Source organism: Hyla sarda, chromosome 2, assembly GCF_029499605.1.
Source record: "Hyla sarda isolate aHylSar1 chromosome 2, aHylSar1.hap1, whole genome shotgun sequence".
Classification (NCBI taxonomy): Eukaryota; Metazoa; Chordata; class Amphibia; order Anura; family Hylidae; genus Hyla; species Hyla sarda.
In genome coordinates this window covers 27,983,731-28,011,558 of record NC_079190.1, presented here as the reverse complement: position 1 = coordinate 28,011,558, position 27,828 = coordinate 27,983,731, and positions in this window count along the sequence as shown.

The following is a 27,828-nucleotide window of genomic DNA, read 5'->3' as shown; positions in this document are numbered from 1 at the left end:
GAAGACCCCCCACTGCCCCGGAACCCGGGTCCAACCCATGACAAGGATCCAAAAAAGTGAGAGGAGGAAGCAAAGGACAGACCATGTTAGGTGCTGGTCTGTCTAGTGATGAGAGAGTATTAGTGGTGGTGTTGTTAAGCACATTAGTGTTAGAATTGGTAGGGGTAATACATGTACTGGTAATTATTTTTTTGTTACGACTTGCATTGGTATTAGCAGTAGGCATAAAGGATTTATTCGCTGATGATTTAGTTTCAGAAATAATATGATTTTTCTTGTTATTAGAATTTTTTGAATTAGAGTGTTGGGAATTATTACGAGCTGAATTTACTATAGTTCTGCTATGTTCGAATTTTTTGTCAGTCCCCAAGGGAGTGACAGACGATGTTTTAAGAACAGAATTAATTGGGTTTTCCTGTTTTTTAGAGGATAAAGTGTTATTAGACATTTGTTTCTGAGGATTATATCTTGGCCATTTGTGTATTTGGCCACACATGTAATCCTGTTTGTCACGATTAAACTTATGTACTTTTTTATTTATGGTTTCTATCTCCAATTTTTGTAATCTATTAGATAGAAGTCCTTCAAGTTTATGATATTCAGAATAACCCGAAAAGGTTGCCAGAGTATTTTTAATGGACCTAGCTTTGTCCCGATAATAGAGGACTAATGTATTTCTTTTGTCCAGGAGACGAGTGACAAGTCCCCTAGAACAATTTTCCGTAAATTCATCCCACTCTTTAGTAAAAAGAGGATCATCAGGAAAGGAGGATTCAAAGGGTAATCTCAGACCCCTCGGGGTGAAACTATCATTAAGATATCTTTGTAAAAATAAAACATCTAAATTATGCTGCAATTCAGACTTGCAACAACTTTCATAATCATTAAAAAGAGCCGTCAGTTTACTAAGATCGTCCTCTGTGAGGGCTCCCGGAACAAAGCCACCAGGTGGTGCAGGGTTAATTTTTACCACACCTAAGAGTTGGCTGATCAGGGAGTTCCTAACATGGTCACGATCAGGAAAATACTCCATGTCCGAGCAAGGAGAGCAATAGAAAAAAAAATATATATATAAAAATAATAAATAAAATAAATGGGATAACAAAATAAATTAAATTAAATAACAAAATAAAAAAAAAATATAAAAATATAAAAATAATAATAGTAATAATAATAAAATAAAATAAAGTGAAATAAAACAAAACAAAAACAAAAAAATATAAATAATACAATAGGAAAACACAGATCGTAAAATAATGAGTCCTACTAATCGAAGAGTCCAGAGCGATAGGTGATCCCAGCAAGGGGTCAGTAACCACAATGGTGTGAGGAGGATCCCGTGAGAGCAGCACTTCTAGGAATGATTCTTGTGGAATCCACACCGCGGTCAGCCGATGTGAGTGAAATCTAGAGAAAGGAAGGAAGGCGCCTCAATAGAATACAAAGACTGAACAATCGCGAATCCTTTTGGATTCACAAACTACATACTTTGCACCCTCAAGGTTTTAATGAATGTATCGATACAGTTAAATAATTTGATAATTTGGGATTAAAAAATTTCCCATCTTTCCATATGGATTAATTTTGAAAATATGATACCTTGATTTTTTCTTTGTTCCTTCTGTACTGTTCATCCTGGAGCGCCCCATGGTGTATTTATTTATTCCTTATGTTTTATTATCTAAGTTTTGTTTATTTTCCTTTTCTTTTTACATATAAACATTTTTGCATTTTTAATTTATTTATTGTTTGTTAATCCGGATTCTTGTACGAATATTCACACCCCGCGTTTTCGCCGGTTGCTGTATTCAATACCGCATTAGTTAATTGAGTTCATTTTATTCTCTAAGTAGTGTTCATACATTTCCTTTTTGATCAGTTGCGGTTTGGTTTATCGCACTGTCACTTATTTTTTACTATTTTATTTTTTAATAAGGTAGCGATATACAATTAAATAATAATTTTTCTATCTCTTTAATCAATTGACATGACTCTTTATATCATATATATTTTTTGAAATAATATCCAACTTGTGCTGTTGAATGCCGCACCGGCGATTTAGCGGTGCGATTTCTTGAGTCGCTTGTGGTGTTACATTCACATCACATGCGATAATTATAATTATATTGTATATATTTATATACATATGTTTATGGGATTGCATTGTGCTTTCTTATTGCTGTTTTATTACTATTTTTGTGGTTTCTGTTTATTTATATATTTTTTTCATATATTGTCATATGGATATGTAATTCTATGTAACAACTCTTTTCAAAAAGCACTCTAATGGTTAATTCCTGGAGGTATATATACCTGTTACCAGCCTCCCCTTGTCATGCCTGATGAAGCTGCGCATGCGCAGCGAAACGCGTTGCATCCAATAAATCCATTGATTTTACTTGGCTGTCTGATGGTTCCTCTCTGCGCCAGATAAACTCCTGACTCCCTGGTCATTCGCCTTTGATTCTACACCTATCCAGGAGGGCTGCAGTGGACCTGCCTTCATATTTCTTCTGCTCCTAACCTTGTTGTGTGTGGGCGCACAACCAACTTTGGTAAGCGGCTTGGGAATCACTTTCCCCTACCCCCACCTGCAAGATCTACTGATCCCGCACATGAGGCGCCTTCCTTCCTTTCTCTATATATTGAGACAAGGCATTCTTTAGTGGTCCTAGCATTGGCTTGTTTTGCCGATGCCCGCTACTAAAGCAATATCTGCTCGGAATATCTCTGGGCGGAGATTACGTTGGGTAAATGGGCCCATCAGAGTCGTGGCAGGAGCACACTGTAGCGAACAGACGATGATCTGAAATGATTTGAAATACATGCTGCTATAATGATTCCTGATGATGACGGCGGCAGGAAATGCGTCAAATCAATCTGAAAGAGGAGAAGCAAGTTTAGGAGATAAGTTTTTTTTTTATAACTTATTCCGATGTGAAGGACTAAATTTTATAACGACTATGTGGGATGGCTATACGTGTGATGTGTGAACAGCATCCATGGAAAAGACAGCATGCGGAAACAAATGTGTTTATAAGGCAATACTGTGGCAAGTGACAATAAGAAAATGCATGATGTGAATGGAGAGCTTAACTTGGATGTAAATTGGCTCTTATGTGTTGCTAACAAAATGACTAATACTAATATTGTAATTAGAGATGAGTGAGTTGTTGAAAAATTTGATTTGGCCGATTCGTCGAATTTTGAGAAAAAATTAGCTTTGGTCTGAATTTATTTGCGCCGAATCGCTATAAAAAACGCCTATTTCCGGGCTACAGAGAGGCTCAATAGGGGTGTAGAACACTTTGCCTTGCTGTAACACGCATAGAGAGTGTGCTATGTTAGTGAAATAATACTGTTATTCAGTATGTCATGCAGATCACAGGCATCACTATTAGAATCACTGCCGCAGTGCGGCACAATGACAGAGCCTGGTAATTGGAATGAGTATACTTTAAAGGGGTACTCAGGTGAAAATCTTTTTTCTTTTAAATCAACTGGTGGCAGAAAGTTAAACATATTTGTAAATTACTTCTATTAAAAAATCTTAATCCTTCCAGTACTTATTAGCATCTGAATGCTACAGAGGAAATTCCTTTATTTTTGGAACACTAATGACATCACGAGCACAGTGCTCTCTGCTGACATCTCTGTCCATTTTAGCAACCATGCATGTCACGATGCCGGCTGGCAGGTAGTGGATCCTCTGTGCCAGAGAGGGATAGGCGTGGACCGTGCTAGTGGACCGGTTCTAAGCCACTACAGGTTTTCACCAGAGCCCGCCGCAAAGCGGGATGGTCTTGCTGCGGCGGTAGTGACCAGGTCGTATCCACTAGCAACGGCTCACCTCTCTGGCTGCTGAAGATACTGAAGAAAGGCGAGGTACAAGGGAGTAGGCAGTAGCAAGGTCGGACGTAGCAGAAGGTCGGGGGCAGGCGGCAAGGTTCGTAGTCAGGGGAGATAGCAAAGGTACTGGTACACAGGCTATTAAACACACAAGGAACGCTTTCACTGGCACTAAGGCAACAAGATCCGGCAAGGGAGAGCAAGGGAGGAGACTAGATATAAGCAGGGAACAGGTGGGAACCAATTAAGCTAATTGGGCCAGGCACCAATCATTGGTGCACTGGCCCTTTAAGTCTCAGGGAGCTGGCGCGCGCGCGCCCTAGAGAGCGGAGCCGCGCGCGCCAGCACATGACCGCAGGAGACGGGAACGGGTAAGTGACCTGGGATGCGATTCGCGAGCGGGCGCGTCCCGCTGTGCGAATCGCATCCCCAACGGCCATGACAGAGCAGCGCTCCCGGTCAGCGGGACTGACCGGGGAGCTGCAGGGAAAGAGACGCCGTGAGCGCTCCGGGGAGGAGCGGGGACCCGGAGCGCTAGGCGTAACAGTACCCCCCCCCCTTAGGTCTCCCCTTCTCTTTATCGGGTAACTGCCTCCCCTGGGATGAGGACACCGGGAAAGGATGGAGGGATTCCTCAACGGCAGGCAGAACCGCAGGAGTAGGAATGGGGAGAGAGGGCAGAGGGCGGGACCTGGCACGGGGCAGTGTGACACCAGGACGAGGGCCAAGAGGGGACACAGAAGCTTGCCTGATGGAACTGGGAGGGGGGGAGGGGCATTTCCTGTGGCAGGCAGAGTCCTTAATGACCTTAGGGGGACCGGATACAGGAGGAACCACAGAGTTACGGCAAGGGTTACTGGGAACCGGTTTTAGACAGTTCTTGGAACAAGAGGACCCCCAACTCTTGATCTCCCCAGTGGACCAATCCAGGGTTGGGGAATGAAGTTGAAGCCAGGGAAGTCCAAGGAGAATTTCCGAGGTGCAATTGGGGAGGACCAAAAGTTCAATCCTCTCGTGATGAGATCCGATGCTCATAAGAAGGGGCTCCGTGCGGAAACGTATGGTACAGTCCAACCTGGCTCCGTTGACCGCGGAAATGTGGAGTGGCTTGACAAGACGGGTCACCGGAATACGGAATTTATTCACAAAGGAGTCCCGAATAAAATTCCCAGAAGCTCCAGAGTCCAGGCAGGCCACGGCTGAGAGGGGAGAGCTGGCTGAAGTGGAAATCCGAACAGGTACCGTGAGACGTGGAGAAGCCGACTTGGCATCAAGAGACGCCACACCCACGAGAGCTGAGTGCGAGCGTGCGTTTCCCAGACGTGGAGGACGGATTGGGCAATCCACCAGAAAATGTTCAGTACTGGCACAGTACAGACAAAGATTCTCTTCCTTACGGCGATTCCTCTCTTCCAGGGTCAGGCGAGACCGATCCACTTGCATGGCCTCCTCGGCGGGAGGCCTAGGCGCAGATTGCAGTGGAGACTGTGGGAGAGGTGGCCAGAGATCTAAGTCTTTTTCCTGGCGGAGCTCTTGATGCCTCTCAGAAAAACGCATGTCAATGCGAGTGGCTAGATGAATGAGTTCATGCAGGCTAGCAGGAGTCTCTCGTGCGGCCAGAACATCTTTAATGTTGCTGGATAGGCCTTTTTTAAAGGTCGCGCAGAGAGCCTCATTATTCCAGGATAGTTCAGAAGCAAGAGTACGGAATTGTATGGCGTACTCGCCAACGGAGGAATTACCCTGGACCAGGTTCAGCAGGGCAGTCTCAGCAGAAGAGGCTCGGGCAGGTTCCTCAAAGACACTTCGAATTTCCGAGAAGAAGGAGTGAACAGAGGCAGTGACGGGGTCATTGCGGTCCCAGAGCGGTGTGGCCCATGACAGGGCTTTTCCAGACAGAAGGCTGACTACGAAAGCCACCTTAGACCTTTCAGTAGGAAACTGGTCCGACATCATCTCCAAGTGCAGAGAACATTGCGAAAGGAAGCCACGGCAAAACTTAGAGTCCCCATTAAATTTGTCCGGCAAAGACAGGCGGAGGCTAGGAGTGGCCACTCGCTGCGGAAGGGGTGCAGGAGCTGGCGGAGGAGATGGTTGTTGCTGCTGTAGCTGAGACTGAACTTGCTGTAGCTGTGACTGTTGCTGCTGTTGCTGTGACTGGAGCTGCTGTAGCATGGTGGTCAAGTACGACAGCTGGTGCTCTTGTCGGGCGACCAATGTAGGGAGGTCGGCGGCAGCTGGCAGAGGAACTTCAGCGGGATCCATGGCCGGATCTACTGTCACGATGCCGGCTGGCAGGTAGTGGATCCTCTGTGCCAGAGAGGGATAGGCGTGGACCGTGCTAGTGGACCGGTTCTAAGCCACTACAGGTTTTCACCAGAGCCCGCCGCAAAGCGGGATGGTCTTGCTGCGGCGGTAGTGACCAGGTCGTATCCACTAGCAACGGCTCACCTCTCTGGCTGCTGAAGATACTGAAGAAAGGCGAGGTACAAGGGAGTAGGCAGTAGCAAGGTCGGACGTAGCAGAAGGTCGGGGGCAGGCGGCAAGGTTCGTAGTCAGGGGAGATAGCAAAGGTACTGGTACACAGGCTATTAAACACACAAGGAATGCTTTCACTGGCACTAAGGCAACAAGATCCGGCAAGGGAGAGCAAGGGAGGAGACTAGATATAAGCAGGGAACAGGTGGGAACCAATTAAGCTAATTGGGCCAGGCACCAATCATTGGTGCACTGGCCCTTTAAGTCTCAGGGAGCTGGCGCGCGCGCGCCCTAGAGAGCGGAGCCGCGCGCGCCAGCACATGACCGCAGGAGACGGGAACGGGTAAGTGACCTGGGATGCGATTCGCGAGCGGGCGCGTCCCGCTGTGCGAATCGCATCCCCAACGGCCATGACAGAGCAGCGCTCCCGGTCAGCGGGACTGACCGGGGAGCTGCAGGGAAAGAGACGCCGTGAGCGCTCCGGGGAGGAGCGGGGACCCGGAGCGCTAGGCGTAACAATGCATAGCAGATGCATAGCAGATGTATGCTAAGGGCAGCATGGTGGCTTAGTGGTTAGCACTGCTGCCTTGCAGTGCTGGGGACTTGGGTTCAAATCCCACTAAGGACAACAATAAATAAAGTGTTATTATTATTATTATAATAACGTCAGCAGAGAGAACTGTGCTCGTAATTTCCTCTGTAGTATTCAGAAGCTAATAAGTACAGGAAGGATTAAGATTTTTTAATAGAAGTAATTTACAAATATGTTTAACTTTCTGCCACCAGTTGATTTAAAAGAAAAAAGGTTTTCACCGGAGTACCCCTTTAAATCCTTTTTTGATGACCCATTGGAGGGCAAGTCTGGTGCCAGCAGCCACGGTAATTCCAGCTCCAACAGCTAGAGGGAGGTTGTGTGTTACCAGAGCTCTAGACTTCCAGGAACTAGGCCAAAGCCAGCAGAGTTTCCAACTAGCATCATCCCAGGAGTGTGGCAGCCTCTCTGGGAGAGCTTCCTGCATGGAATGCCTGGCCTCCACTCCCCGTTCTAGGCTGGCGAAAGTGGGGAGCAGCCTGCTACAGCCAACATTCCGGCCTGTGGGAGAAGATCAAGCAGAGTCTGTAGCAATACAGGCTCTGCTTCCCAGGCAACGGCTAAGAAAAAGAAAAGCAAGAAAACTGTGGCTGATGTGGAGATGTGGGGGAACAGAGGGCCCAGGGAATCAACAGGCACCTTCTGTTCACGTATGACAGCGAGGTTCAAGGAATACGAAGCCTGCGGTAAAGAGCTTCATGCAGCAAGAGAAGACCTGAAGCTGCTAAGGAACCTCCATAACACTGGATCCAAAAAGAAGAGGTCAGATTTAAAAAAACGCATGGATTCTTTAAAGCTAGAAATTAAAAAGCTGGAGGAGATGAGGCAAGAACTGGTGGAAGGCAGTGGTATCTTCAAGGCGAAGCTGCTAAACGAAAGCAGATTCGCCACCACGAAAACCCCAGGTAAAGAGGTTGTGTTGGAGGATGATGGGGAGAGTAGTGGTGGTGAAGATGAAGTGCTGTCGGTGAAGGAGCAGGTGGAGGCTATGGAAGATAGTCATGGCAGAGAAGATGGTGAAGTGACTGGGGGAAGTGAAAGGGGTGCAGAAGCTAATACAGTGGCTAGCAATAGTGTGGCTGCTGGTGTCTGTGTCACCCCCATCCCTGCTTTTCCCCCCAGTGAAGATAATGGCAGTAAAGGTGGTGAAGTGGCTGGGGGTAGTAAGGGGGGTTCAGCAGTGACTGTTTATGCTGTGCCTGTTGGTGCCTGTGTCACCCCCACCCCCAGTTTCCCCCTCAGTGAGGATCACCTGGACGCAGCCCAGAGGGTCGACCTGCCTTCCTCGGATGACAGTGAATATGAGTCAGATAGTAGCAGCGGTCTCCTGGAGAGTGGGGTGCTCCGGGCCATTGCCATGCAGGAGTCCCCCACTCGGTTTGAGAACTTTACCTTTGGTGACGAAATGGGTCCTGACATGACTGGAAAGAAGAGGAAGAAAAAAGGAAGGAAAAAACAAAAGAAAGAAGAAGTAACTAAGTTTGTTTTCTCCTCTTTCCAGCTGTCTGGACCTGCTGGTCAGTATGTTCAGGCTGCTGGGCCCCCGAAACTGCCAGACCCCGTTTCTGAAGTGGAAGTTGGCCGGCATGGGGGGTACAGTGGTGCGCTCAAGATGGCAGCGAGTGCTATAGGGGGTGCCGGAGACCCCACCGCATGTCCAGTCGGTAGGGATGGGGCAGGGCATACTCGGGGTCTCTACGCGTTCCCAAACTGGCTTAGGGGGCGGTCCCCTGAGCGGCTCTGGTGCTATGCGGCATCGGCGCTGGGGTCTGAAGGGGAAGAAGGGGAAGAAGAGGTCCGTGTCCTCTGTAAAGCCCTGTGCTGCAGACCGGGTCCCGAGCGGAAGCCTACCGCCCCCCCCCCCTCTGATTGGCCTGTCTAACCGGTACTCCGTCCTTGAAAACATCTCCTCCCCCCCTTCCTTGGAGGGGGGGGGCGGGGATGGGGTGCCTGTAGTGGGGGAGCCTCTGGGGGGAACTGGGCCCTGTCCTGCAGGGGGGGTTTCCCCTGGGGGTGGGGCCAACCTGGAGCCAAGCATAGACGGGGACCCGAAAATGGATCAAACAGAATCCAAAAAAAGGGCAAAAAACAAGGAGGCCTCTTCGTTTGGGGATGAAGGGGCCAAGAAAAGGCAAAAATGAGGGGGTTAAGGCTGTCTAACTCAATCACCAATGATGGCGGCACTCACCCCACTGATGCTGGCGTCCATTAATTGCGCAAGTCTGATACGGCTAGATTTGCAGCCTTTGATTTTCTCGGCCGTGTTGAAGCCGACATTTTCTTTTTACAAGAGACCAGGTTGTCAGATCTTGCCTCACTGGTTAAAGCCAGGAGAGAGTGGGGGCGCGGTCCCTCCCACTGGTCTCTTGCGGCTGAGCCGAATAGTGGGGTGGCGGTCCTTTTTTCTGCTGCGGTTGAATGCCGACGGGTTATTGAGTTAGAAATGGGGAGGTGCCTGATCTTGGATGTCCTCATGAAGGGACAAGAGCTTCGGCTCATTAACATCTACGCCCCGCAGACAAAGTGGGGGCGAAAGGATCTCTTTATGAGGATTAAGCCCTTCCTTTTTACGAGCCGACAGGTGATCTTTGGAGGGGATTTCAATAATGTCACGAGATCCCAAGATAGGAGAGGCTCCAATGGTCGGTTGGCTTATGATAGCATAGCTCTCAATAGTATAGTTAAGGAAGCTTGCCTAGAGGATGCCCACATCCGGAGTCCCTCAGGCCACGCGGGTTTCACCTATCATCGAGGTAGCTGCAGGTCTAGAATAGACAGGTTTTATTTAAAGGAGGAAGCTGTCTCTTCTGCAGTGTCCGCGGTTGAGGTAGAGTTTTCCGACCACTGTTTGATTTCTTTTTCTTTGAATGTTTCAGAAACTCCTCGGATTGGCAAAGGTTACTGGAAGCTTAATTTGTCTCTCCTGGAGGAAGCAGAGATAAGACAGTCCTTTGAGGATTTTCTTCAGAGTCAGGTACCTTTGCTGGGCCTTTGTAGTAATAAGCTGGAGTGGTGGGAGATATTCAAGAAGCGGGTTGCGGGGTACTTCCGCCAGCTCTCGAGCCTCAGGTCCCTGAACAGGTACCGGCTGTATCGGGGTCTGAGGAGGAAACTCGAGCTCCTTGTCTCGACTGGAGGTAGCCAGGAGGATATCTCCAGAGTGAAATCCTTGCTGATGAAGTGTCAGTACGATAGGCACACATCTTTGTTTTTTGAGAGGGATTGTGGGAGGTACCGACCCTTACAGAAACTGCAAGATGTCAGTGAGTAGTAAGTTCATTCTGGGACTGGTTGATAGTACAGGATCCTTGAATCGGTCCAGATCAGGGATCTTGGAGGTTGTCAGATCCTTCTACTCACACCTCTTGGGAAGGAAGGATCTAGATCGAGACAGGATGTCGGCTTTCCTGACTGAAACCGTTCCTGAGCTAGGGGTAGACCCCTCTCTTGGCGTTTTGGTTGAGAAAATCAGGGAAGAGCAAGTGAGACTGGCGATCGAGGGGCTTGCCCCTAAGAAGTTGCCAGGTCCGGATGGCTTAACATCTGAGTGGTACAGGACCTTTAAGGAGTCTTTAGCTCCCCTCTTGACCGAGGTCTTTAATGAGTGTCTCTCCTCGGGCACTCTGCCAAAGTCAATGAGGAGGTCAGCCCTGATTCTTCTCTCAAAGGGTAAAGATCCGAGCCGTATTGAGAACTGGAGACCCATAGCTCTTCTCAATACGGAAAGGAAGCTTCTGGCCAAAATATTGTTTAATCGGTTGGTCAAGTTTGCACCCCGGCTCCTTTCGGGAGCTCAGCACTGCTCCGTTCCAGGCCGTAGCACCTTAAGTGCTGTTCTCGGTGTCCTGGAAGCAGTGGAGCGGGGTATGGCTGGCCTTTGGAAGGGGTACATGCTGTCCTTGGATCAGGCCAAAGCATTTGATCGGGTGAACCATGAGTACCTCTGGTCTGTCCTTCTGAGATATGGCTTACCGGGTACCTTTGTGAATTGACTTGTGACTTTATATGCAGGGGCAGAGAGTTTCCCGCTTGTGAACGGGTGGTCTGGCCGCTCTTTTGAGGTGGGGTCCGGAGTTCTTCAGGGTTGTCCTTTGAGCCCGCTTTTATACCTGTTCGCGATCGATCCCTTCGTCCGGAGGGTAGACCGCGGTCCGTTGGCGGGAGTCAGGATGAGTTTGGCGGAGCCGGGTGTCGCCCAGAGAGTGGTTGCGTACGCTGATGATGTCACCATTTTCGTGTCCTCCAGAGAGGATGTCAATGTGGTTATGTCGGAGGTGGAGCGCTACTCGGAGGCTTCCGGGTCTAAGATCAACCGGGATAAGTGTGAAAGTCTCTGGCTGGGAGGGGGGGATCCCACGTTTGATCTCCCGGACACCCTTCCAGAGCCCCAGGACTCGGCAAAAATTCTGGGCATCACTTTCGGCCAGGATGATTATCCCTCCAAAAACTGGGATGGTGAGCTTAAGGATGCCGCTCAGAGGGTCAACCAGTGGAAGGGTTGGTCTTTGACCCTCAGGGAAAGGGTACACCTGATCAAATCGTACCTGCTCCCCTTGTTTATCTATCTGGGCAGTGTATGTATTTTGCCAGAGGCTTACTACACTAGGGTCTACAGCCTGTTTTTACAACTGTTATGGGGGAACAGGATGAACCGAGTCAAGATGGAGGTTACGTACCGCACGAGGAGACTAGGGGGTTTATCCATGGTAAACCCTGTGGTGTTCTTAACGAACACCTTTTTGAAAGCAAACATCTCTAACCTCTGGTCAGAGAGGGCTCCTCCGTGGGTACTCTCCTGCAGGGAATGGTTTTGGCCTTTCTTCCAGGAATGGTAGACAGGAGGGCTAGATCATGGGCATCTTCCGGCTTATGCTACCCCGACTCTGAAGGCGATACGTCTGTGGGGTCTGGGAGTGTGGGAGATCAGGACTCAGTCAAGGCAATTCCTTGACAAACGAGTTCTGTTGACCCACTTCCAGAAGCCTCTGGCTCTCAGGGACTGCCCAGGTTGGGATCTAGAGGTGGGGTTGTATCTTTTAAAACAATAACAAAAACGTGGTCTCAAATGGCTGGAGGTGCTCAACCCCAAATGCAGTTGTGCATATATACTGGGGGAGCAGATCCTGCCCTTGTAGTCCGTTGCTAGGGGCGATCCCCAGCATAAAAATGCATACAATGGAGGATGCCTGCAGCGGACTACAAGTGCCACAATAGAATCCTACACCAGATAAACAGTGTGGATGTTTAACAATTAGAATAATACAATACAGAAATTTAGGTGCACTACTGTGGTAGATGTATACAATGACATTGGCTAATCCCTCAACACTGATGTTAAAATTGAGACATTCGCCAGTGTATCCTCATATTAAGGACGCACCAGAGCCCGCACACCAACGCCAAGGTTTCTCAGATGGCACGGGACCTAACGCTAACCTACCTGTGCGTAAAAAGCAAAAACCAGGGGCCAGTGGGCAATTACAGCAGCACTAGGTCGACATGCAGCCTGCTCCCAGTTCCCTCCAGCGTGACTGAGCACACATACAATGGAAGGGGGGAGAGAGGCTACAAGCCCCACCCAAGTTGGCTGATATAGGTGCATGGCCTCACAGGTGCAACCCTAATGCTGCCTGGAAAATGTTCAAGGCGCATTAACCATTGTATGTGTGCTCAGTCACGCTGGAGGGAACTGGGAGCAGGCTGCATGTCGACCTAGTGCTGCTGTAATTGCCCACTGGCCCCTGGTTTTTGCTTTTTACGCACAGGTAGGTTAGCGTTAGGTCCCGTGCCATCTGAGAAACCTTGGCGTTGGTGTGCGGGCTCTGGTTTGTCCTTAATATGAGGATACACTGGCGAATGTCTCAATTTTAACATCAGTGTTGAGGGATTAGCCAATGTCATTGTATACATCTACCACAGTAGTGCACCTACATTTCTGTATTGTTGTATCTTTTAAACATGAAAAGGATCCCCCTGAAGTTTTGGGACTTGGCCTGGCGCTGCTTTCAGGGAAAACTATATGTGAGGGACAACTTGAAGTACAGGAACTCTGATGACGGGGATTGTCCCCGAGAAGAGTGTAGGGGCACGCTGGAAAGCATGGACCACTTCCTGCTTCATTGTCCCTTTTAATATAGGGGTTTACAACCGGGTGGGCGCTTCCATCGGCTAGAGTCAACTTGCCGGCCTTGATTATTGTGAGTGGGCTTATGGGACATTCAAAAACCTGGGTGGCCGAGATCGGGGCACTTTGTTTCTAGTCAGTTTAGTGGTTAGGTACTACACGTGGAATGCACGGTGTCTAGTGTCTACTCAGCAGAAGGTCGTCTCCGAGGTGGAGGTGTGTAGGAACATCACTGGTGACCTTGGGAAGATCAGGTCTTTGGAGTATGGCAGTCTTGGTACCAGTAGGGCATCTCTCCTATGGAGAGGATTTTCTTTTGATGTGTCCTAGGTACTAGACCTTTTGGGTAGAGTACCTTTATTTTGGTTAGGGGCAGTGTTATAGGGATAGAGATAGGATGAGAGCAGGGTTGGTTTTAATGGAGGGATAGAATTAGGGATAATTGTAGGGGAAAATTAGGGGAAGAGTTCATATTTTATTTATCAAGTCTACCATCCTTCTTCCTGATGGTGGGCTAGTGCATGCACACACTAGCTTTTTGTTTTGTTTTAGGTTGACATGGTATGAAGGGCTTACAGGCAACCAAACTTGGGCCTAAAGTGCGTTGTGTTTTTATGTGTATAAGTTTGTGTATAAGTTGGTTGGGAGGAGTGCTAGGTGGGGTGGGTGTATTTGTGTGCAGTTGAGTGACCTGACATGGGTCAGGTAAGAACTGGGCTTATGTGAACTGTATGGACACTATGGACTCTGACCCATGTACAGAAGGTGTGGGGGGAGGGGACAGTTTTAGTGTAGGGTTTTTCTATGGGTTTTCTATTGTTTTGTAAGTTTCTGTTGTATATATTATACTATATTTATAATTACATTTATATTATATTTATGTTATATTGTAGAGGAAGGAAAAAAATATTAATGTGTATATTTTGTTTTGTATGTTATACATTATAGTAGAAAAGGCAGTTGGGCCAGATGTTATGTTAATATGTGTGTGTGTGTGTGTGTGTGTGTGTGGTGTCACAAATATTTTTATGATTATCTGTTATACTTTTGTTTGTCCAGGATCTGTCATGTTTTGGTTGGTACTTTCGTTACCTGTGTGTGGTTTTGTATGTTATTATGTTGTTGTTTATTTGTTTATTTATTTTTCGTCTTCTTTTTCCAAGTATGGATGGTATGAGTTATAGCTGGGCAGTGCAAAATTTTATTTTAGTTACATAAACAAATATATTATTAAAAAAATAAATAAATTACAATTTAAAAAAAAAAAAAAAAAAAGGGGGAGAAGTTTGTAGTGGTATGTTGTGTTTTTAGGTTTCTGTGAGTTTTTTTTTTCAGTTAAAGCCGGTAGTGCTAACTTTTATGTTTACATAAGCCAAGTATGGCTATTTTTATGTTCTTTTTCGGTATGTTTGGGTGTGTTGATTTGATAAGTTGATAGTTTGGTTAGGAAAGTAGGATTAGTTTAGTATTTCAGTAAAGCTGGGCTGGACGGTTAGGCGGGGATTTGGTTCTTGTAATTATGTTATAGCTGGTTACGCTTGTTTCGTTTTGTTTTCTGTATTGTATAAGTTTTTGTATTTTATAATAAAAAAGAGTTCCAGCTCCAATAGAGAATAATTGCTGCAGTGTAAAAGTTGCTGCAGTGAAAAAGTTCGTACTTGTATCTTAAAATTGAGCTGACGGTCCACTGCGAGGCCAGCTACCGCCTGTTCCAGCCCTTGCCTCTCAGCACAACCCCATGCTCATGACTGAGTGTCCACTTCAAAAGGAAGGGACTGCAGCCCCAGCAACTTGGACAGGATCACATTCAGCTTCTGTGCCGTTGGATGAGTGGGCGCTAGAAGTTGCTGCAGGGAAAAAGCTTGTACTTGTATCTTAAAATCGAGCTGTCAGTCCCCACCGCGAGGCCAGCTACCGCCTGTCCCATCCCCTGCCTTTAACCCCCACCCCCCCATGATCATGACTGAGTGTCCCGGTTGCCCAAAGCATTTACTTTGAAAAAATACTGTCAAACTACAAGATCAATATAACAAGAAGATGGTGGCTCAATGAATGACAGAGCCTAGAGGTTGCAGCAGCATGAGGAGACCATATGGCGGCACTATGATAGAGCCTGGATATGGCAGCAGTATGATGAGACCATATGGTAGCCCACAACACAGTCTGGAGGTGGTGGCAGCCTATGTAGGCCGCAGAGCAGCACAATTTTAGAGTAGTGTGTTAGTTTGTACTACCTCTCAGTGGTGCAGGCCTGACCAGGGAGGGGTACTGGGTAGATCCTGGCAGTATGAAATGATTGTCCAAAATATCAAGCCATGCGCGTGTAAATAAACATGGCTGGTACTGCGAAACTGCATATCAAACTTTGAATGTCTCATTAAATCAGTTATGGTTTAATTTTCTCGATCCAACCTGTTTCTTTGGATTCTTGTGGTAATTCCAAAGATAACATATGAGGACTAGCGATGATCAAATTTTATTAAAAATTTAATTTGTCCCATTAGCAGAATTTTGTAGAAAAAAATTTGGTCGATATAAATTTATTTGGGTCGAAAACCTATAAAAAAAACTGACATGAGCCAGTGGAGACCAAATGGTGGCAGAATGACAAAGCCTGGAGGTGGCGGCAGCATGAGGAGACCATATAGTGGCAGAATGACAGCCTGGAAGTGTCAGCAGCCTGACGAGACCATAGGGCCTCATAATTGAAAAGATTAAAGATATATTTTAAAATTTAAATCGAAGATTTTAAATAGATTAACATAAAAATATTTTCAACTTGGGGTGACTATGGCCCCGCCGTACTTAACACCCACTCTGATTGCACACTACTGTTCGGGCAGGACAGCTTTTCCAGGGCAAACTCTGCTAGTTGCAGCCCCAAATCAAGTTTGTCTGCACAGTAGTCAAGCGGATCTTCAAAGTGAGTTAACAGGGTCATGTCAAGGTATGCCACCACCTGCTGGTTCAGGTCCTGCTCCATGTCTACCTGCTGCTGATGAGTTGCTTCAATATGCGGGTGAAGAAAGGTACTCATCAGCGACTGTTGACTCAGGCTACTGCTGATGGAGCTGGTACTGCTCCTGCCACCCCACCCCTCCCCAGCAGCCATGGCAGTGGAAGGTGAGGGCAGAGCACCCTCTGAGACAGACCTGCGAGAGGATGGACAATGGCGCCTATAGGCATCGGCCAACTGACTACGTAGGATGTCTCTGTAGTAGGTCAGTTTGTCCTCCCTCTCAGTGGGTGTAAAAAAAGGCCCCCATTTTGTGCAGGTAGCGAGGGTCCAATAAGGTGGAGAGCCAGAAGTCATCCTGCTGCCAAATGGTGACAATTCGGCAGTCACTACGCAAGCAAGTGAGCATGCATCGTGCAATCTGTGTAAGTGACTCGGAGGGACTACCTGCCTCCATCTCTACTGCATACTGCCACAGTGTGTCTGGGTCCTCTGTCTTGTCTTCCTCATCCCCCTGCTCCTCCCCTCCCGTCAGATGACTATAAAAACCACCCATTTTGCGAAACCTAAACTGTGCTCCACTCTACCCCTCCCCCTCTTCTTCCTCTTCCAGTTCATTCCCCATAGGGCTCATGTGGCCGTGAGATGTAGGCGCCACATCTCCAGTGCCCTGACCAGCCATTGTTTCCAACACGTGTTGTAGTAAATGAAGCAGTGGAATGATGTCATTCATCCCATAATCCTGGCGACTGACTAATAATGTGGCTTCCTCAAAGGGCAGGTGTCACGTATGAGCTGCCACTGACTGACGTTGAAGTTACGCAGGGGAGTCCCCCTATCCGCTTGGATCATCAAGAAATCGGTGATGGCTTTTCTCTGTTAGTATAGTCGGTCCAACATATGGAGGGTGGAATTCCAACGGGTGGAAACATCGCAAATCAGACTATGTTGGGAGATGCCTTTCTGATGCTGCAGCTCAAGGAGGGTGTGCTTTGCGGTGTACAAGTGGCTGAAGTGCATGCAAAGTTTCCTTCCCATTGTTAGGATGGCTTGCAGATGGGGGAACACTTCAGGAACCTATTGGCAACCAGATTGAACACGTGTGCCATGCAGATCACATGGCTCAGGCTTCCTTGACGCAGTGCAGACAAGATTTTCTTCCCGTTGTTGGTCATCATGGTTCCCATTTACAGTTTTCGCGGAGTAAGCCATGATTCGATTTCCTTATGAATGACACAGCCTGAAGGAGGCGGAAGCATGAGGAGACCATATAGTGGCAGAATGACACAGCCTGGAGGTGGCACCAGCATGAGGAGACCAAAATGTGGCAGAATGACCAAGCCTGGAGGTGGCAGCAGACTGACAAGGCCATAGGGCTTCACAATTGAAAATATAAAGATATATTTTAAAATTTAAATTGAAGATTTTAGGATACTTCTATGGGGGAGGGAACAGCATAGGACAGAGGCCAACTGAGGGTTATGTCTGAGGAACCCACTGACTATTGACTGGGGGTATCAGATGTCCCTTGTGATGAATAGTGTTGCTCGCGAATATTCGCAATTCGAATATTATTCGCGAATATCGCATATTCGCGAATTCGCGAATTTCGCGAATATAGCGCTATATATTCGTAATTACGAATATTCGTTTTTTTTTTTTTTTTTTTTTTTTTTCTTCACAGTACACATCACAGTGATCACCCCTCTCTGCTTCCAGCTTGTGTGGTGTAAAGAAGGCTGTAATACTACTGTGTGAGACTGCCATGCAAAAATTCGCATATGCGAAAATTAGCATATGCTAATTTTCGCATATACGAATTTTCGCAAATGTAAATTTTGTATATGCTAATTTTCACATGATAATTTTCGCATATGCGAATGTTCGCATATGCGAAAATAAAGCGGAAATATAACGAATATGCGAATATTCGCGAATATATGACGAATATTCGTCCATATATTCGCGAATATTCGCAAATTCGAATATGGCCTATGCCGCTCAACACTAGTGATGAAGTGGATGACCGAGTTAACCAGTCAATGATGGCAGATGGGTTGCTGGTCGCTGGACATGACCGCTAGCTGATACCGGGAGCTCAGGCCTCTCGCTGCGACTCCTGTTGCCACTCGCCTCTAGTCTTCTGCGTCCTCGGCCTGCGCCTGATAATGAATTTAGGCCTCTGCCACTCCTCTGTGCATGTCCTGGCACTTCTCTGCCTGACATACTTAGTGCGCATCTGAGGGGACCACAATACGCTCCTCTACGCTTAAAACAGTATTTGTCCAGAACAGCGGCAGGTGTGTACTTTTGGCTGGCCTTTCACAGTAATTAGGCCCTTAGGACTATAACAGGAACAAAATGGTACACCACGTAAATGTATCTTATTGATTTTTTTGACTGGGTGACTAAAATAATAGATGGCAGAGGGGCAGTAGACATCGCATATCTAGATTTTAGTAAGGCTTTTGACACTGTCACACATAGAAGACTTATCAATAAACTACAGTCATTGAGCTTGGACTCCCATAGTGTTGAGTGGATTAGGCAGTGGCTGAGTGACAGACAACAGAGGGTTGTAATCAATGGAGAATATTCAGAGCAAGGTCTTGTCACCAGTGGGATACCTCAGGGATCTGTACTGGGACCAATATTGTTTAATATCTTCATTAGCAATATTACAGAAGGTCTCGATGGTAAGGTATGTCTTTTTGCTGATGACACAAAGATATGTAACAGGGTTGATGTTCCTGGAGGGATCCGCCAAATGGAAAATGATTTAGGCAAACTAGAAGAATGGTCAGAACTCTGGCAACTGAAATTTAACCCCTTAACGACGCAGGACGTATATTTACGTCCTGCGCCGGCTTCCGCGATATGAAGCGGGATCGCGCCGCGATCCCGCATCATATCGCGTGGGTCCCGGCGCTAATCAACGGACGGGACCCGCGGCTAATACCACACATCGCTGATCGCGGCGATGTGCGGTATTAACCCTTTAGAAGCGGCGGTCAAAGCTGACCGCCGCTTCTAAAGTGAAACTGAAAGTATCCCGGCTGCTCAGTCGGGCTGTTCGGGACCGCCGCGGTGAAATCGCGGCGTCCCGAACAGTTGATCGGACACCGGGAGGGCTCTTACCTGCCTCCTCGGTGTCCGATCGACGAATGACTGCTCCGTGCCTGAGATCCAGGCAGGAGCAGTCAAGCGCCGATAATGCTGATCACAGGCGTGTTAATACACGCCTGTGATCAGGATGAGAGATCAGTGTGTGCAGTGTTATAGGTCCCTATGGGACCTATAACACTGCAAAAAAAAAGTAAAAAAAAAGTGTTAATAAAGGTCATTTAACCCCTTCCCTAATAAAAGTTTGAATCACCCCCCTTTTCCCATAAAAAAAATAACAGTGTAAAAAAAAAAATAAATAAACATATGTGGTATCGCCGCGTGCGTAAATGTCCGAACTATAAAAATATATCATTAGTTAAGCCGTACGGTCAATGGCGTACGCGCAAAAAAATTCCAAAGTCCAAAAAAGCGTATTTTGGTAACTTTTTATAACATTAAAAAATGAATAAAAAGTGATCAAAAAGTCAGATCAAAACAAAAATTTTTCGATTTTGTCGCACAATGATTTTTTTTCCGTTTCGCCGTGCATTTTTGGGTAAAATGACTAATGTCACTGCAAAGTAGAATTGGTGACGCAAAAAATAAGCCATAATATGGATTTTTAGGTGGAAAATTGAAAGGGTTATGATTTTTAAAAGGTAAGGAGGAAAAAACGAAAGTGCAAAAATGGAAAAACCCTGAGTCCTTAAGGGGTTAATGTGGATAAGTGCAAGATAATGCACCTGGGGCGTAAAAACCCTCAGGCAGAATATAGATTATTTGACACAGCCCTGACCTCAGTATCTGAGGAAAGGGATTTAGGAGTAATTATTTCAGAAGACTTAAAGGTAGGAAGACAATGTAATAGAGCAGCAGGAAACGCTAGCAGAATGCTTGGATGTATAGGGAGAGGTATAAGCAGTAGAAAGAGAGAAGTGCTCATGCCGCTGTACAGAACACTGGTGAGATCTCAATTGGAGTATTGTGCGCAGTACTGGAGGCCATATCTCCAGAAGGATATAGATACTCTAGAGAGAGTTCATAGAAGTATTACTTTACTGAGAGAGTAGTGGATGCATGGAATAGCTTCCTGCAGAAGTGGTCGCTGCAAATACAGTGAAGGAGTTTAAACATGCATGGGATAAGCATAAGGCTGTCCTTCATATAAGATAGGGCCCGGGACTATTCATAGTATTCAGATTATTGGGCAGACTAGATGGGCCAAATGGTTCTTATCTGCCGACACATTCTGTGTTTCTATGTACGTGCATGGCATTCACTTATGAGAGGAGTACAATACGCCCCACTACGCTTAAAACAGTATTTGTCTGGAACAGCAGCAGGTGTGCACTTTTGGCTGGCCTTTCACAGTAACCAGGCCCTTAAGACTTTAACAGGAACAAAATGGTACACCACGTAGGTTTACGAATGTGGTGTGCACTTATGAGGGGAGGACAATACGCTACACTGTATTTAAAACAGTATTTGTCTAGAACAGCAGCAGGTGTGTACTTTTAGCTGGCCTTTCACAGTAACTAGGCCCTTAAGACTTTAACAGGAACAAAATTGTATACCACCTATATACGCACAGGTTACACATAATAGAGGACAATACGCTCCGCTACGCAACCTGTATTAGGCACTAATAACAGCTGATTATGGCTTTTAGTGCTCTGCTCACCCTAACTGGCTGGCTACTATTAACTTTTCAGTTGTTGTACACACCAGTGCTGCAGCACACACCCAAATTTGCACTTTCTCTCTCAATCTCTCTCACTTCCCTATCAGTGCTTCTAGGCTAGATTTGGGTTTGAGGTGAATCGCTGCGGTAAAAATGCTTTTCTGTGCAACACACACTCTCTCTGTCACTCTCTCTCTCTCTGCAATAAAACTCTGAAGTGACTGGCCGCAAGAAGTCTGCTGATTATATAGGGCTGTGACATCACAGGCTTGGCTGGCTGCTGATAGACTGTATGCTGCATGTGATTCAGGGTCATCACGCTTACCCGTCTTCCCGCCTTCCCAGAGTTCCTTGCCCCATGTCCTGACATGTTGAGTCACCATCTTAGATTCCCAGGAGCCTGGACCACAATAAATTGAGTTTAATGAAGCGATTTGTGCGATGGAATCACAGCGATATTTGAATTCATTGCAAAGCAAATTTTTCCTGAAATTCGTAACAAATTCTGATTTGTCACATTCAATTCGCTCATCCCTAATTGTAATGTCCGTTTATTTGTATTTTGCATTTTTCTGCTTTAGGTCCTGATCAGATATGATGTTTAGAGATGAGCGAATCGAAGCTGACAATTTCGAATTTGTTACCAATTTCATGAAAAATTCGATTTGCAACGAATGCGAATATCATCATGATTCTATCACGCGAATCGCTTCATTGAACTCCATTTAGTGCGGTCCAGACTCCAGGGCATCTAAAATGGTGGATCCACATGTGAGGAATTGGGACAAGGAACTCTGGGAAGGAGGGAACAAGGGTAGGCGGGGATGACCCTGAGTCACATGCAGGATGCAGCCTATCAGCACCCAGTCATCCCTGTGATGTCACAGCCCTATATAATCGGCAGCCATAATGCGGCCAGTCACTTCATTCATTACACGACAACGAGACAGGACGAACGTCCTGTGTGTGGGTTACACAGAAAAGCTTTTTCCACCAGTGTTTCACCTCCTAGTCACATCAGTGTTCTGGTGGACAGAGAGCAGTGCGTTTTTGCACAGAAAATATTTTTTACTGCAGCCATTATTCTCCCAGTCACTTTCTTCAGCAGTGTATTACAGAGCGAGGCAGCCAAACTTGATTTTTGGCTGCAACTAGCAGAGTTTGCCCTGGAAAAGCTGTCCTGCCCGGCAAGTAGTGTGCCATCGTCAACCCAAGGAGAACTTGTCTGTCCACAAAAAATGTGGAGAAAATGACCTTTGTGAAGATGAATCAGGCATGGATCGGCCAGGATTTCCACCCACCAATGCCTGATGCATTAGAGTAGATTGACCATGGTGCCACACAAACACTTCACAAATATAGATAGTGCTAAACAGATTTAAGGCGCTGCTCCCCAGTTACAAACATTCCTCTGCATCAGACCTTTTTTCACCCACCTTCGTCACCAGGTACTGGTATAGACACCTTCCGTACTACTCTGTCACATGTCACTTTCAGGACTCCTGAAACTGCTGTTGCCACCTCCAGGCTGTGCCATTCAGCCACTATATGATCTCCTCATGCTCCAGCCATCTCCAGGCTTTGCAATTCAGCCACTATATGGTCTCCTCATGCTTCAGCCACCTCCAGGTTGTGGCATTCAGCCACTATATGGTTTACTGATGCAGCAGGGCCTGGCACATTACCTTAACTATGTTATGGTAGCACTGGCTACAAAAAAAATCTTCAATTTAAATGTTAAAATTCATATTTTAATCTTAGGGATTGTGAAGCCCTATTGTCAACTCATGCTGCCGCCAGCTCCAGGCTGTGCCATTCAGCCACTATATGGTTTACTGATGCAGCAGGGCCTGGTACATTAACTAAAAATATGTTATGGTAGCACTAGCTATGAAAAATCTTCAATTTAAAATTTTAAATTAATCTTTTAATCTTTGGGATTGTGAAGCCCTATTGTCTACTCATGCTGCCGCCAGCTCCAGGCTGTGCCGTTAAGCCACTATATGGTTTACTGATGCAGCAGGGCCTGGTACATTACCTAAAAATATGTTCTGGTAGCACTAGCTACGAAAAATCTTCAATTTAAGTTTTCAAAAATGTCTTTAATTTTCTCTATTGTGAGGCCCCATGGTCTTGTCAGGTTGTTGCCACCTCCAGACTGGGTCGTTATGCCACAATATGGTCTCCTCGTGCTGCTGCCAATTCCAGGCTGTGTCATTCTGACAGATTATGGTCTCCTCATGCTGCTGCTCTAGGCTCTGTCATTGTGCCGCCATGTGACTCCTTGTTAGATTGGGTTTTGTGGCAATACAGTATTAGTTGAAAGTTAGCACCGGGACATTAAACTTGGGAATCTAATATACATTTTTAATTTAAAGAAATCAATATAATCTTTTCAAGACTGAGGCCCTATGGTCGTCGATGTCATATTACCTGTGGAATTATCACAAGAATCCAATGAAACAGTTTGGAGCAATAACAATGAACCATAATTGATTAAATGAAACATTCGCACTTTCATAGTCAGGGGGGCGCTGAGAGGCCAGGGCTGGAACAGGTGGTATATCGCCTGGTGGGGGACCACCAGCTTGATGCTCACCAGAATGGATACTCAATAATTGCAATACATTAAAATAAAATAAAAATTACATAAAAAATCTCTTTATTCGCTTCAATTTTGACACCATATGGTCTCCCTGCTGCCACATTGACGCTCTGCAGCAGTGATTCTAATAGCAATGCCTGTAATCTGCATGTCATACTGAATAACACTATTATTTCACTAACACAGCACACTCCCTATGCGTGTTAGAACAAGGCAAAGTGCTCTACACTGAGCAGTTTCTGTGTTTATTCTCCCTGGGATGGGAAAAGTTAACCTTCTTGACTTAAGTGCTGGGAGGATATATAAGGCCTCTTCAGGTGCTTTTCTTGGCTGTAATTAGACCTGTACTCTGATCGCATCTTGTTTATGATGCACCTTAGCTTTTGCCTGTCTGAGCACATTTATCCTGAGTTTTTACCATGGTTATCTGTCCTGTTTGATATATAGATTTTAGCTTGCCTTGTATGAGTACTTTGTCTGGTTTTAGTAGTATAGTTTGTTATGCTTTGTGTTTCGTTAGTCTGTATTCACACTGTGCGTTTTGTCAGTCCTGTTTTGACCTTGTTTGTTCCTGGATCTCCTAGGATAAAATCCTGTTTGGAGCCTTGTGCTAATCCGTCTATCTAAGAGTGAATGAGTCTTGTGTATGTACCTGTGTTTGCTTGTATTTAGGATTGTTTTCCTCCTGGGCTAGTATCCGGATCACTCAGTGGAGAGTGCCCACTAGCTAGAAGCCTATTTGGCTTTGGTATTTATGTCCCTCCATGATTGGAGTGGGGTGTCTAGTGTGTTCCTTGTTCTGAGTCCTGTGTGAACAATGCTCTTGATTTCCTGACCTGTAGGTATGCTATTTCCTGCCTTGTTTGTATGTATATATGTTTGTTGGTTATGGTATTCCTGTTATGTTCCTGACTTGTTCCAACTTTGTACAATTTTGTTTGTTTTGTTGACTTCGAAGCCCATGCACTTTAGCTCAAGGAAGGGACTGGCTCCAAGTTGTCGATCTGTCATTTAGGGTGGATGGGCAAGTAGGCAGGTTTAGAGCTCACTTCTCCCTGCCCCCCGTTCATGACAGATGGGGTGTCCCGGCACCGGATTGCATCCGTTGCCTTGTGGTGAGGTCCCCAAAGTCAGAGTCCCTAGACTCTATGGTTTGTAGATCAAGGACCTTTGGAGGAAGTCAGGTGTTTACCCATCAGGCTATGTAACGGTGAGTGACAGCTGACTGGGACCAATCCAAAACGGCCCTGCCCCTTCCTATATAAGGGAGCGGCGGCCATTACTCTTTCTCTTTCCTCGTGGGCTGTTGACAGGGAAGGATCTGCGCTGCTGTCATCAGTGAGTTAGGCCTGAGCCTTGCGGCGACAGCTGATCTTTACAAAACTGTGAATGTAATCAATCCCTACGCACTCTGCAAGATCACCGGACCATATCTAACCCCTAAATCCGGACGGATCTTCGCAAATTACCCTAAATTCTGAGACTTATATCAAAAGTCAAGGTCCGCAACAACTGTCAGTCACTGAGGTGTATGGAGACTGTATTAATGAGACTGTTACTGTTCATTGGATGTACCGCAAGTCTTTTAGTAAAGTTTATCCAAGTTCAAGTTCAACTACTTTGTGGACCTTCAGTCATTTTATGCATGCACCTATCGTTACTGGGAAGGGTGGCGATAGGCCGGAGAATTACCTCAGCATACTAGCCCTCAGCCTGGCGTCACGAACAATAGGGTACTGAAGCAACATCCTGACTACACTACCCATACCCCTGAGGCCTACCACACAAATATTACATAAGGATTTAATGTCACTAGAACTAAAAAGACTAATCCTGTGTTGTTTTTTGGCACAAAACTAATTGGAGTGCTGGGATTGAACTATAAATGTGTTTCCATTTTTACCTTTTGGAAACATTATCTATTGTGTTCCATGGACTTTGAGCACTTTAATTAATATTTGGATACCTGTATCTGACCATAGACATGTAATTCATTTAGTGCATGCAGGCAAACACTAATATTGTGGCTACAATGATGGCAGCCGAAATAGTGTAAGTGCAATGTAATATAATTTTCATCTTTTTTGTAAGTTTTTTGGAATTTGATCTAACAGTTTAAATGAAACTAGTAAAAGTGAAGTTTTAAAGTCTCTTATGTGGATTCAGTGCTAATATGTTAAATTGTGAGAACTAATTTGCAGAATAGTGATGATATTATAATTATCATAGATCAGTGCATTATAAATGTGCCCTTACTAGCTGTAGTCCATCGAGGAACTTCCTTCCTAAGGTCCATTGGATGCATCCTTGGACATTGGAGACAATGAGGACCTTGGGGTACAGCTCATTGGAATATACTTGTAGATGCTCTGATTTCAGATGTTGCACTGACAACTTGCCTGCTGTGACCTGCTGCCCTTTACAAACTCTAAGGCTGGGTTCACACTGCAGAATTTCTGGGCAGAATTTCTGCCAGAGATCGAGCCGGCGGCACTAGGACCATGCAGACTAAATTGCCGTCCCCATAGATGGCAATGCATTTCTGAGCAGATCTCCCAAAAGATCTACCCAGAAATGCATTGCAGTCTATGGGGGCAGCAATGCAGTCTGCTCGGTCCTAGCGCCATCGGCTAGATCTCTGGCAGAAATTCTGCCCAGAAATTCTGCAGTGTGAACCCAGCCTAAGGGTCTATTCACACTTCTGAATTTCCGCTTGCGGAATTTTGCAAGCGGAAATTCTGCCGTGTGAATAGGCACTAAGGCTGGGCTACAACTACAGAATCTCCACCAGGAAATATTTTGGTGGGAGATTCCGTCTGAATCAGTTGGTGCTAGGACCTCTCGAGTATGCGCCATGCGCCGTATAGTTCAATGCATATTTTGCAGAAATTCGGCAGTGTTCACTGTGCAGCAGAATTTCATTAAAATAAGGGGAGGCTGCTGCACTGAATTTTTTAGTTCAGAAATTCAATAATGTAAACATAGCTTAAGAATTGTGATAGTCAGGTTTACCGCTGGTTATATCACTATGGTCCATTGTAATTGTAAGTAAGGCCAAATAATCAGAATACAAACATAGGGATAGTGGAGACAGAGCTCGAAAAGAATGTTGATCTCACAAGGCTGCACAATTTTTCCCTTAATGCATCTCTGTATTCAATGTTTTTTTTGTTTTTATTTTTTTTTACTTTTTTGGGTCAATACATCTAATTTGTTATCCTCTCGAAATGTTTTTAACCTCCCATTCAAAAATAAAATGCATTTTAAATGACTGAAAATTGCCCCTTTTGATGATTTTTCTTTTCTCTTCTTTTTTTGTTACTTTTTTTTTATATACTTTGGTAATGGAAATTGCATTTCAAACACAAATAGTACCAAGTCATTTAAAATATTTTATTGATCTGGAAAACTAGAAAATAAAAAACAAAAATATGTTGCTGGCAGAATTTGTGGTGGTAGAGCCTGTCAGAATGTGAATAGTATTACAAGACAACGCGGAATTGAGAAACAGATCGGTGTTCAAAACAAAGTTAGGAAAATCTTTTAAAAGGTTTTTTTCACATCATATAAATTCTGTCTTTGTAGGATGGGGTTTGGGGATTACAGGGTAAAAGTCAGGATAAGAAAACCCATGAGTTCTCACAGAAGTAAGAACATGATTTTTCTTTCTTATATATGTTTTGTACTTGTTTTTGATAGATGTGCAGTAGTATTCTTCACATTCTGCATTGTCCTATGAATACATTTCTTAAACGAAAAAAAAAAAAACGAAAAAAAAACAGGATATACTATTGATGTATGTGTAAAAGTCCATGTGCATTGCAATATAATGGACAGATCTATAAAGAAGAATAGGTCCAGCACGGTATTGTGCATAAAAGCTTGACGTTTATTCAGTCATACAAAATTAAGACAAGACAGGAAGAGGCGCGTTTCGGGTGTCACACCCTTATTCAGTATGACTAAGGGTGTGACATACACCCCGAAAGGGTCGCCCTATGTATACCATGTCTTGTCTTACTTGTATGATAGAATAAACTTCAAGCTTTTATGATACCGATGCTACCTAATATGGTGGTGCACCTCTTCTGCTTTATTATTCTCTGAGGAGTCTTATCCTACACCATTCTGGATGTGGGGAGGTGGGATCTGTCCGATTGACCTTAACTCTGGTTTCTGCATATTATGGACAGATCTGTACTTAATTGCAGTGGACTGCTTTTTGATATGTTATATTGCCATATTATGGAGCCATTAGCTTCTTATATGGACTATTACAGATATGTACCCACATATAATACACAAGGCTTCTCCTTATGCATAGGACTAAGGTTAAAAAAAAACAAACCTTTTTTATAAGTAGCAATCCTTCAAATAGTTTAATAAAATCTAATTTCTAACCCTGTTTCCCCATGGAGGAATAGGGATTCTGTTTGTG